This window comes from Delphinus delphis, chromosome 3 (genome assembly GCF_949987515.2).
Source record: "Delphinus delphis chromosome 3, mDelDel1.2, whole genome shotgun sequence".
Lineage (NCBI taxonomy): Eukaryota > Metazoa > Chordata > Mammalia > Artiodactyla > Delphinidae > Delphinus > Delphinus delphis.
Window position 1 is genome coordinate 138183604 of NC_082685.1, and position 13787 is coordinate 138197390.

Genomic DNA, 13787 nt, shown 5'->3' on the forward strand with positions numbered 1-13787 from the left:
CAAGAAAAGAATATTTATCTTCTCCCTTCTGAAGAGAAATAACAAGAAATAACCAAAGAGCCCCTGTGGGTGGAATGAGTAAAAGGGTGAATGCATTTTTTTTTTTGCTTCGCGAAGATTACCAAGCAGAAATAAACAGCATGGCTATCACATAGATTCTATTGCCCAAACAAAATGTGCACTTTGCAAAGGGTTTCAGAAGCCAGCAGCACAACACTGAAGCTCCTAGATTATAAATTCACTCAGGAAATTGTTTCCCCCCAAATAGCCTAGTTATTATCTAACAGGTATATCTTTCTTTCCTTCTTCCTTGCTTTCTAAAAAGAACAGTGGCTTTGGTGAACTTTTCCTGAGTTCAAATTCTGGTTCCTCCATTTACTGGCTGTGTAAGTTGCTTAACTGCTACCTATTTTCTCATTTATCAGATAAAGATAAAAACCCTGCCTGGCTATGTTGTGAATCTTAAGATATTAAGTGTTTAGCACAATGTTTAGCACATGGCTGGCACTCAATAAATACTAGTTATTCTCTCCTATTATGTTGTAACTATTGGGCTTATCAACAGCTTACCATTTACCACCCCTATACAAATCTTTTCAAAGAATTTTTCTTTAATTTCAACCATCATCCTTTTTGTAAAATCAAAGAATATTTGAGCTAAAGAATATCTTAAGAGTATCTCCTCCAACCTTCAATGGTTTTATATTCTTCAGTGAGCGGGATCTAAGTACAGATAAGGAAACAGGCCCAGAGGTGCGATGTGACCTGATCAAGGTCACATTGGTGGTGAGAGGTAGAATTTTAGGGCCAGATCATAGGTCTCTAGTCAATGTTTATTCCCATATTCCCTGATGCCTCCCTACAGATGGTTTTCTAATTCATAAAAGATTAGAAACGAGCCTTTTACAATACTCTTTCTCATTGAAATCTTTCTCTTTTCCTTAAAGCAATGACAAATTGGACCTTGAGAATGTGGGCTTGAGCTTTTTGCATTATATTATTATTTGTGTTAAAGAGTGTGTGATGCTGGTTCAGGAACCACTTCCAGACTCCAGAGATAGCATTGCTGACTTGGAATCAGGGTGTTTCTTTTTCACAGTGGTAGAATTCTGGAATGCCAAATATTTTCTCTTCCCTTTGATACCTGTCTGTTTGGTTTTGTTTTGATCTCAAAGAAAGAAATCATTTCATGAGGAGAATTCCGTCTCAAAAACTAATAAAGAAACCAAACTTCCTAAATTGTAACAGGGTGGGAAGACACCTCCAAATCAATTGCTTATCCAAATCCATTAAATTGCCAATTCTTTTAACCAACATAGGTTGGTAAGGTAACCCCTTAGTAACCAGAAATTGTGTATTCAGACCACCACTGCATTCACCTAACAGAAATAATGGGATATATTCTCAAACGCTGTAGACAACAGCAGAAAATTCCATTTTGGCTTGAAGTCGAGAGAGTTTATTTGTTGACATGCCTGAACTATCTTATCAGTAGCTAGCTTTAGCTATTAGGCTTTTTCACAATGTGAATCACCCAAGGAAAACAAGAATGAAAAAACAAGGGCATGATGAAGTTCCAGAGTAAAGCCTTCAATGAAAGTAAGAAAATGAAATCATTTAGGGTTTCTCTGTCCCTAAAATTTACCATTGCCAAGTATTCTGTCTAGACTGGTGAACAATAAAGAATAACCTGGGTTTCAGAAGGGTATTTCAGACTTCACATTATCAGTCACACATTAAATAAAACTTCATTGAGGATATACTATGCTTCAGAAGCTAATTAAAAAGTCTGGGGATCAAATGCTCAAACATAGTCATACACATGCCCCCCTCTCTGCAACACACACACACACACACACACACACACACACACACACAAAGGATCTTTGTTTTCATCTTCTTCACATTTAACAAACTTGTCCACACAGACTAAACACTCTTCTTCTCCTCTTGGTCAGCCTTCCTTCTAACCAGAATCAAGGTTTCAAGCTGTCCTCTCTGAAGGGGTGTTACCAAGTATTGGGCTAATGTGCTTCTGACCAAATTGGTTCATTTTATCACAGCAATATTTGCACATAGTGTCCTTTCTTTTCCTTATCTCCCATTTGGCTTTTAACATCTCAGACAGTGTTACTTAATTATGTGAAGCAACTAAAATACTATCATAAACCAAATCAGCCTGCGATATTTGCTGTTTTAAAGCATTATTTGGCTACAGAGATGTTAGGAAAACTGGGAAAAAAGGTGAACACTTAGCAAATGAAGATGGGCCAAAAACATAAGCGCAGGTAATCCTGTTGAGCACATGAAATAGTGCTATTATCCATTTCATATTTGGGGCCCCAGCCTAAGAACACTCAATGACTTCTTCCAGATAGTGTTTAAATTTAGTTGAAGTTTAAGTGACTTTTCTAAGGATGGAGGCTGTGAGGTATATCCTTGTAATCCCAGCACATAGTAGGTGAAAGGCCCTGCTGTATATATTCTAAGGTGCTACTGATTTATAAAATGCACCATTATTTTTTTAACATCTTTATTGGAGTATAACTGCTTTACAATGGTGTATTAGTTTCTGCTTTATAACAAAGTGAATCAGTTATACATATATATGTCCCCATATCTCTTCCCTCTTGCGTCTCCCTCCCTCCCACCCTCCCTATCCCACCACTCTAGGTGGTCACAAAGCACTGAGCTGATCTCCCTGTGCTATGCGGCTGCTTCACACTAGCTATCTATTTTACGTTTGGTAGTGTATATATGTCCATGTCACTCTCTCACTTTGTCACAGCTTACCCTTCCTCCTCCCCATATCCTCAAGTCCATTCTCTAGTAGGTCTGTGTCTTTATTCCCGTCTTACCACAAGGTTCTTCATGACCTTTTTTTTTTTCCTTAGATTCCATATATATGTGTTAGCATACAGCATTTGTCTTTCTCTTTTTGACTTACTTCACTCTGTATGACAGATTCTAGATCCATCCACCTCAATACAAATAACTCAATTTCGTTTCTTTTTATGGCTGAGAAATATTCCATTGTATATATGTGCCACATCTTCTTTATCCATTCATATGTTGATGGACGCTTAGGTTGCTTCCATGTCCCGGCTATTGTAGATAGTATTGCAATGAACATTTTGGTACATGACTCTTTTTGAATTATGGTTTTCTCAGGGTATATGCCCAGTAGTGGGATTGCTGGGTCGTATGGTAGTTCTATCTGTAGTTTTTTAAGGAAACTCCATACTGTTCTCCATAGTGGCTGTATCAGTTTACATGCCCACCAACAGTGCAAGAGTATTCCCTTTTCTCCATACCCTCTCCAGCATTTATTGTTTCTAGATTTTTTGATGATGGCCATTCTGACCGGTGTGAGATGATATCTCATTGTAGTTCTGATTTGCATTTCTCTAATGATTAATGATGTTGAGCATTCTTTCATGTGTTTGTTGGCAATCTGTATATCTTCTTTGGAGAAATGTCTATTTAGCTCTTCTGCCCATTTTTGGATTGGGTTGTTTGTTTTTTTGTTATTGAGCTGCATGAACTGCTTGTAAATTTTGGAGATTAATCCTTTGTCAGTTGCTTCATGTGCAAATATTTTCTCCCATTCTGAGGGTTGTCTTTTGGTCTTGTTTATGATTTCCTTTGCTGTGCAAAAGCTTTGAAGTTTAATTAGGTCCCATTTGTTTATTTTTGTTTTTATTTCCATTTCTCTAGGAGGTGGGTCAAAAAGGATCTTGCTGTGATTTATGTCCTAGAGTGTTCTACCTATTTTTCCTCTAAGAGTTTGATAGTTTCTGGCCTTACAAAATGGTCTTTAATCCATTTTGAGCTTATTTTTGTGTATGGTGTTAGAGAGTGTTCTAATCTCATACTTTTACATGTAGCTGTCCAGTTTTCCCAGCACCACTTACTGAAGAGGCTGTCCTTTCTCCACGGCATATTCTTGCCTCCTTTATCAAAGATAAGGTGACCATATGTGCGAGGGTTTACCTCTGGGCTTTCTATCCTGTTCCACTGATGTATATTTCTGTTTTTGTGCCAGTATCATACTGTCTTGATTACTGTAGCTTTGTAGTATAGTCTGCAGTCAGGGAGCCTGATTCCTCCAGCTCCATTTTTCGTTCTCAAGATTGCTTTGGCTATTTGGGGTCTTTTGTGTTTCCATACAAATTGTGAAATTTTTTTTTGTAGTTCTGTGAAAAATGCCAGTGATAGTTTGATAGGGATTGCATTGAATATGTAGATTGCTTTGGGTAGTATTGTCATTTTCACAATGTTGATTCTTCCAATCCAAGAACATGGTATACCTCTCCATTTATCTGTATCATCTTTAATTTCTTTCATCAGTGTCTTATAATTTTCTGCATACAGGTCTTTTGTCTCCTTAGGTAGGTTTATTCCTAGATATTTTATTCTTTTTGTTGCAATGGTAAATGGGAGTGTTTTCTTAATTTCACTTTCACGTTTTTCATCATTAGTGTATAGGAATGCCAGAGATTTCTGTGCATTAATTTTGTATCCTGCTACTTTACCAAATTCATTGATTAGCTCTAGTAGTTTTCTGGTAGCATCTTTAGGATTCTCTTGTATAGTATCATGTCATCTGCAAACAGTGACAGCTTTACTTCTTCTTTTCCCATTTGGATTCCTTTTATTTCCTTTTCTTCTCTGATTGCTGTGGCTAAAACTTCCAAAACTATGTTGAATAAGAGTGGTGAGAGTGGGCAACCTTGTCTTGGTCCTGATCTTAGTGGAAATGGTTTCAGTTTTTCACCATTGAGGACAATGTTGGCTGTGGGTTTGTCATATATGGCCTTTATTATGTTGAGGAAAGTTCCCTCTATGCCTACTTTCTGCAGTGTTTTTATCATAAATGTGTGTTGAATTTTCTCGAAAGCTTTCTCTGCATCTATTGAGATGATCATATGGTTTTTCTCCTTCAATTTGTTAATATGGTGTATCACGTTGATTGATTTGCAGCCTGAGGAATTTTTAAATGAGTTTTTAGTAGGTGGCTTTCTTCCCTTAGTCAACTTGAGACGTATATTCTTTGGAATGCCAGGAAGTTAGCTCCAATAAAGTGACGTCTAAATTTTAACGCTAAAAATCTTTAAAAAATGCAGATATTTTACTGAGATAGAAGGACTCACAACCCAGCTAAATGTATTAAATAATGTGCGAAGCTGCAGGCTGAGTTCATGCCAATGACCTATCACCCGCTCTCGTTGCAGGTGAAAGCGTAGATGAAAAGTAAATAGAAAGACAATTTTCCCATGTGATAGTGAAACCGGTGGGGGGAAGATGGGAGCTTGTGGTCTCTTGGGCACAGAAGCCTTTTTTTGGTCCCCTGTTTCTTGTAGGCAAGACTCCAGCCTCCATGACCTTCCCTGAGCTCCAAAGGCAGATTCAAACAGTTGCTAATCAAGGGAGGAGGAGCCAATAAACCACCTGAGGCAAGATTAAAGGGACCAGAGAAGCTCATCAAGATTAGGAGACCAACCACCTGAGACCTTGCACACACACTAATCTTATCAGCAACCCTACTCTTGAAGTATTGTTATAAAACTCCTCATCAAATCCTTCCAGGTTGGAACACATAGTTTTTCGAGGCAGAAGCTTGCTGCCCTTTGCCTGGCAAAGCAATAAAGCTATCCTTTTCTGCTTCACACAAAACTGTCTCCGAGATTCGATTTGGCACCACAGCACAGAGGCTGAGCTTTTGGCATCAATAGTACCTAAAAAAGACTTGAGTCATATGTATGAATGCATATATATGTATTAGTGTATTGGATGTTGGCTTAAAAACACAATATAAAGCAAAATGTGAGAATTAGAGGACTTTTTGGTTCATCTTTTTCAGCTGAAAGCAGACAGAGCTAATAGCACACACAATACTTACTGTAAGAGTGGCAGAACATCAAAGAAAGCTGAACTTTCAGCCTGGATAAGTCTGGGCTCCGATAAGGAAGAAGTATAACCCTTAGTCTTGAGATGGGGATATCTGGGTAGATGCACTTAAAAATCTTGAACCTCCATATTTCCCTGAAATCTCTGGGCCTTTAGAAGTGATCCATTCTCCTTTGCTAGAAAATAAAGGATCTCACCTTATCTGAAAATATTACCTAGGTATATGCCTAGTAAAACAATGCTTGCCCTCCTCTGCATCTGCCCCCACCTTCCCTCCTGGCCACAAAATCCATAAGTACCAACATGATATGACTGGGCAGAGATTTAAAAGAGAGCTAAGGCCATTTATCTGAATACAGCATACCTTGGAGATATCTCCCCATTCAGTTCCAGACCACTGCAATAAATTGAATATCACAATAAAGCAAGTCACATGAATTTTTTTGGTTTCCCAGTGCACATAAAATTATGTTTACGCTGTACTGTAGTCTGTTAAGTGTGCAATAGTATTAATGTCTAAAAAAACAATGTATGTACCTTAATTTTAAAATGTTTTATTTGTAAAAATTTTTAAATACTTTATTGCTAATAAATGCTAGCCATCATCTGAGCCTTCAGCAAGTCATAATATTTTTGCAACAATAACATCAAAGATCACTGATCACAGATCACCATAATATAGTAATAATGAAAAAGTTTCTAATATGGTGAGAAGTACAAAAATGTGACTCAGACACATGAGCAAATGCTGTTGGAAAAATGGTGCCAATAGACTTGCTTGACTCAGGGTTGCCACAAACCTTCAATTTGTAAAAAGTGCAATATCCAAGAAGCACAATAAAGTGGAGAACAATAAAATGAGTGATGCCTGTAATTGTATCCTGCAAAGAGAGGAAGATCCAGATCTTTAGAAATCTGTTAAATGCAGCATTTGTTTTGACACTGATACCTAACGACCCAAGGAACTATCATAGCCCCATTGCAGTAAGGGCATATGGTACTCAGGTAATAAATAAAGCCCTTCCCAGGTCCATCCCACAGTAGAACCACTAGGCCAGTGGTCCCGCCTGGTGTTATTTTCCTGGTTTCTACCATACCATCAGAATGGACATTCTTAGCAATTGGCAGAATCTCCACATTGATGCCCTAAACTGTGGTGTTAAGAGCATTTGTAGTGGGAAAGGTCAAAATGCAGGGGTGATGATCCCCATCATTTCCCATTTAATTCACTAGTGTGACCCTTGCAAAAACTACATAGACCAAGATATATGACGGAGGACTACCAGAGCTTAACCAAGAATAGCCCCATATGCAGTTTTTGTGTCAGACAAATATACCAGATATGGTACAATTGCTAGAACAAATTAACACAAATTAAAGCACGTAGTATGTGCCTGGTATCTGCAAAAGCATTATTTTCCAACCCATAGAAAGGGGGATCAGAGGCAGAGTCTCTTTACCCCTGGTGGTGAAGAAAAAAGCCTGAGCTTCCTTCACAGGTGGATTGGCTCAGTATGTGGCTGCAAGCTAAAAATGAACTGCCAATCAGGAATACACAATGGAGAAAAGACAGTCTCCTCAATAAGTGGTGCTGGGAAAACTGGACAGCTACACATGAAAGAATGAAATTAGAACATTCTCTAACATCATACAAAAAAAATAAACTCAAAATGGATTAAAGACCTAAATGTAAGACCAGATACTATAAAACTCTTGAAGGAAAACATAGGCAGAACACTCTCTATAAATCGCAGCAATACTTTTTTTGATCCACCTGTTAGAGCAATGAAAATAAAAACAAAAATAAATAAATGGGACCTAGTTAAACTTAAAAGCTTTTGCACAGCAAGAGAAACAATAAACAAAATGAAAAGACAACCCCACAGAATGGGAGAAAATATTTGCAAATGAAGCAACTGACAAGGGATTTACTTCCAGAATATACAAACAGCTCATGCAGCTCAATATCAAAATAACAAAAAACCCAATCCAGAAAAGGGCAGGAGACCTAAATAGACATTTCTCCAAAGAAGACATACAGATGGCCAAGAGGTACGTGAAAAGATGCTCAACGTCACTAATTATTAGAGAAATTCAAATCAAAACTATAATGCGGTATCACCTCACATGTGTCAGAATGGCCATCATCAAAAAATCTAAAAACAATAAATGCTGGAGAGGGTGTGAAGAAAAGGGAACCCTCCTACATTGTTGGTGGGATTGTGAATTGGTGCAGCCACTATAGAGAACAGTATGGAGGCTCCTTAAAAAACTACAAATAGAGCTACCATATGATCCTGCAATCCCACTCCTGGGCATATATCTGGAGATAACCATGGTTCAAAAGTATACATGCACCCTCATGTTCATTGCAGCACTATTTACAATAGCCAGGACATGGAAGCAACCTAAATGTCCATCAACAGAGGAATGGATAAAGAAAGGAGATATGGTACATATATACAATGGAATATTACTCAGCCATAAAAAAGAATGAAATAATGCCATTTGCAACAATATGGATGGACCTAGAGATTGTCATACTGAGTGAAGTAAGTCAGACAGAGAAAGATAAATATCATATGATATCGTGTGGAATCTAAAAAATGGTACAAATGAACTTATTTACAAAAAAAAATAGAGTCACAGATGTAGAAAACAAACTTATGGTTACCAAGAGGGAAAGGTGGGGGATAAATTGGGAGACTGGGATTGACATATACACACTACTATATATAAAATAGATTAATAAGAACCTACTGTATAGCACAGGGAACTCTACTCAATACTCTGTAATGACCTATATGTGAAAATAATCTAAGAAAGAGTAGATATATGTATAACTGATTCACTTTGCTGTACAGCAGAAACTAACACAACATGGTAAATCAACTACAATCCAATAAAAATTAACATAAAAAAAATTAACTGCCACTGAACTACAGTCCACTCTGGGATGGCCCTGAAAGACAGTGATGAGTGGAAATCCTCCACTGGAGGGAACTCAGAGACGTGCATCTGTTATCAACAAAGAAGTAGTATATAGTAAGGGTAAAAATTGACTCGGTGGTAAATGGTTTCTCTGGTTAGTTAGAAGCCTGCAAGGAGCAAGATTAGATTTAGGGACAAGGAAGTTTGGGGAAGAAGCATTTGGATGGAGTTTCAGGAATGAGTACAACATATAATGATCTTTGCATCATCAGTCAGTGCTCAAAGAGAACATCCGCCCTAGAAGAAGAACCAAATAACAAAGCTGACAAGGCGACTTGACCAGTTGATGGCAACAAGTATCTTGTTGTTGGCCAACTCGCTGTTCGTGCAATGAGCTCTAGAATTGAGAAGTAATGGTGGCAGAGATGAAGGCTGTGTAATGGCCCAAACAGCGTGTGTTCCCTCTCACAAAGGCTGATCAACCGCCACCACCACTGAATGTCCAATATGCCATCAACAGGTAACGTTGAGAATACAGTATCATCCTTCAGAGAGACCAATCAGTTATTTGGTGGCAAGCTGACTACATTGAACCTATTCCACATTACAGGGGGCAATATTTCACCCAGACTGTCAATCAACTCTCAGTCCCTGCTCACACTGTCCAGCTAGCACTGCTCCAAGGGTTCAGCTTGTCTAATCTAAGACTTTAAATCCCACATAGCATTGCTTGGGACAAAGAGGCAAACTTTATGGCATGGTGGCATGTAGTCATGGGACCTATTTATTGATCCCACAATATACTGGATCATCCAGAAGCTGCTGACTTGATAGATTGGTAGAAAGTCCTCTTCAGGGCACAGTTGGAGCTCTACCCTCTACTCTTCAGGGCAAGGATGAAGAGCTCTTCTTCAGCATGTAGTATATACCCTAAACTAATGGACTTTAGTAGTGTTGTGTCCCCAGTAAGTAGAATGCAAGGTAGGAAACAAAGGGGTAGAAGTAGGAGTGTGCCCACGCATCATTCCCAGTCACTCAGAGAATTTGTGTTTCCTCACTCCTGCAATTTTAGGCTCTGTGAGTCCTGATTCTTAGAGGGTGGATGCTCCCTCCAGGAGATACAAGGAGAGTTCCCATAAACTTAAAGATATGACTAACTCCTGGTCACTTTGGGCTCCTCAAGCCAGTAGACTATCAGACAAAGAGCAGTTACCATACTGGCAGGGGTAATTGACCCTGTTGATCATGAGGAAATAAAGTACTGCTAGCTAATGCAAGCAGGGTGACTCATTGGGATGTCTCTTTGTGTTTCCATGACCAATTTTACTATAATGAGCAAGTCTAATAACCATGGGCTAATAAAAGCATGGTAACTAGAGTCTTGGGTGCCACAGGTCAACCCAACTAGCCCAGCAAAGGTGCTAGCCAAGGGAGAGGGAAGTCTAGAATAGGCGGTAGAGGAGGCAGATAATGGTATCTTGGGACCAATTGCAACAGTGGGAGCTGTAGTTTGTCTAAATAATCTTCTTCTTGTAAGTGTTCCCAGAAAATTCAGAACCCTGGAAAAGCCGTGCCTGGATGCAGTTAGTTTAATTTGAGAGGCAAGTGTGTCTGAGTATTGCAAGGCAGATACTATAGTGGACCCCATGTTTGCCCTGCCTAGATCCACTTAACTGGGTTGGAACACCCATACCCCAGCAGTCACAATTTAGCAACTGTTAGGAGCGCACAGCTATTTCCCTTCTCCTAATGGAAGCCATTATAATAACCCCAGGGGTAGCAACCCATGCTGGCACTGGACAAACTGAGGTGAAATTCATGCTCCATAGCTTCCAGTGGAACCAAACTCGTTCCAGCTGGTCTCCAGCTGAGACCACATCCTTGCTTAGCTCCTCCCCCTGCCTATCCTTCTCTCACTCCTCCTCTTCTCCTGAAATCACTTCCTCAATAAATCACTGCACAAGAATCCCAGGCCCTGGCTCTGCTTGTAGGAAACCCCATCTAAGAGAGATAATAAATGGATCATTTGGCAGACAATCCTCTCAGCCACAGATGCCCTTAAGACGAAAACATTTCTTCCAGACTCTTGTTGCTGACGAAAGCACTTTTATTTTACTGTTAATTAAATATGCTTAGATGTAAAGGTACTTATAGATTCCTTATGTGATTGGATCTAATAAAACTATAAAAGCAAAACAAACTTGCCAATTAGATTAATAACCAAAGCAAACGAAAATAAAGACTTTTGCATTAATAGAGGTGCTTCTATTTTAACGATTATAATAAGTGACATATTTCCAAAGTGTTTCTTGAAAAATCTAGTATCTTAATCTAAAAGATTTATATATTATTATAAAATAGAGAAATGCAAAAAAAAAACCAAAGCAAAAATAAAATTTTAATTTACAACATTAATGTAATGTGATAGATTTATATTTTTCTGAAGCTAAATTGCTGATGTTGGATTTAAAAACACAAAGATGTAGCCCCAGATTTGGTTCTATATTTAGTCTGTTCTTGTATTTTAACCTCAACAATACAAATTCAGAGCATGCTGTTGTTGTTGTTAGTGTTTAAGTATGTTCTACAAAATAGAACATTAATAACTTCCAGGCTTTATAATAGTTCAGGACAATCAGTTCTTATTCTTAATTAAACCTCAGCTAGCAAAAAAATTCTCTAGTAGCAATGGTAACAAGTTCTTAATTGTAACTTTTTAAAGCTTTCTCCCTTATTAGGTAATGGTTCAGAATAAAACGATGCAGGCTCTATTGGGTTTGGTTCATCTGTTCTGCGTGCCTCAAGAAGATCCAATGCTCTTACTCTTATCGATTTGATGTGCTATGCCACATTCATTCATGGGGTACACCATGACATCATTTGAAATTTCTTTTGTGGGAGTACTATTGGAAACATAGAGGCAAACATGATCACTGAAATTAAGCAGCTATATAGAAGGCCCTATCATGATCCCAAATACGCTTATGTCACATGCTAAAATAGCAATAAAATGAAAATAAACAGTTAAAATTTTCTCCTAGAGAATTCATATACCCTATACACTACCCCCTCAGTTTGTATACTTTATTTTAGGAAGCAATGCACTAAAAAGATTATGAAATATTTTCTACTCTAAAATTATATGAATTTTGCCAATGTCAAAAACTGCCATAAATGGTGGTGGTTCATCTCAAAAACAAAAATTGCCTTAGCCAATAGAATATCCTGCCTTTGCAGTCCCCCTGCAACACACCGATTGTGCTTCAACAGAGGTGAAACAATTACTGGTTTTCTCTTATAGTAGAGTACCCAGCCTTTTGGAGACTTATTCTCAATTGAATTTTAAGGTTTTCTTTTTCTTTCCAAGTAGTAAAGGTTTATAGATGAAACTGAATCTTGGTTTAAAATGGTAACACAACATTTCTTTCTAAGAAAAAAATGCATCCTTTACCTAAATAAACCTCATTACCTTATAGTACCAACTCATATCAATTAGCAAGAAAAAATAAAGAATAAAAATATCTTCTCCATCTCAAGTGGTTCTGTGAATAGAAGACTTGAATACAATTAAAATGGTTGTTCTAACTTGACATTTGTAAAGAATGAATGTTAATCAAAGTGTTTTTTTTAACAATTAATTAGCTCAAAGAGCAGGAGAGCTGCCATCTAATAGGCAATTTCTGTGATCTCTGCATTAATTGCCAACTCTGGTACATGAAGATGAATTCAGATAAATAAGAGAATTGTAGAAATGAATTATTTTGGTGTTTTTATGTCTTCTCATAGTAAACTTGTGCATAGCCATAAGCCACTAAATTTATAGTGCCTATAAAAAGTTTTCTTCATTAAATGATTTCTGCCTCAAATTTTTGTGTTTAATGCATTAGATGTATCTAAACTTTCATTTGTGATCTCAGGGACAGAACATTTATTTTAAAATAAAACTGTTTTTAGAAGTCTTATTAAAAGTTTATGACAGGGCTTCCCTGGTGGCACAGTGGTTAAGAGTCTGCCTGCCAATGCAGGGGACACGGGTTCGCGCCCTGGTCCGGGAAGATCCCACATGCCGCGGAGCGGCTGGGCCCGTGAGCCATGGCCGCTGAGCCTGCGCGTCCGGAGCCTGTGCTCCGCAACGGGAGAGGCCGCAACAGTGAGAGGCCCGCGTACCACAAAAAAAAGTTTATGACACTTTGAAACTACATTAGGCATTTAGAGTCAATTTTCTTCTCAGACCTAACTCAAAAATAGCATTACAAGAAGTGATTGAAGAAAAGGATTGGTCACAAAGTCACAAATATAAAGGTGCCACACTTTAGATCTAGCTAAACTGGATTATTGTGATGAGACCCAAGAGACCCCTATATAATTATCTCAGTTGTCCAGTATCTTGGGGGAATAAGAAGTTCTGAATTAGAGACTTTTCTAATACAGAGAAACTCAGCTTTTCTGTTGTGGTTAAAAACAGAGCAGATTTGTAGTCCTGCAAACCTAGGTTCATATCCTATCTTCTCTACCTTGTGCTATTTGTGTAATTTTGTCACCATAATCTACAAAGCCAAGAATAAAACACTGAGCTTTCTGAGGATGACAAAGTGTGTAAACAACCTGGAATTGCTGCTTGGCACATGAAGAGTCAAAAAGTTTACATGCACTTTCCACATTATTTCACTTCCTCATTTCTCTTTTACATTCACTGCATCTGGTTTTCCTCAAGCCCCTTTTTGAGTACTCCCCTCACCCTTTCCTTATTCTTGCCCTGACTCTTCCCTGGAAGTGCTTTCAGAAGGGGGTACTAAATTACTTCATACTTTTCTAGCCTTTCATTACTTGATTTCTTTGCAGCATTGATGTCCATGACCATTTCCAAGAAAATTCTCTCTTAGTTTTCACCACACAATTATCTCCCCAGTTTCTTCTAACTCCTTTGGCTTCTCCAGAGCCCTCTC

At 38.2% G+C, this 13787-nt stretch overlaps 1 protein-coding gene across 5 annotated transcripts in view; it reads right to left on the reverse strand.

Moving 5' to 3' along the window:
• The window catches only part of FBXO4 (F-box protein 4), a 395613-nt gene that overhangs the window by 223085 nt on the left and 158741 nt on the right, over positions 1 to 13787 (reverse strand). The gene's annotated exons all lie outside the window — the stretch shown is intronic.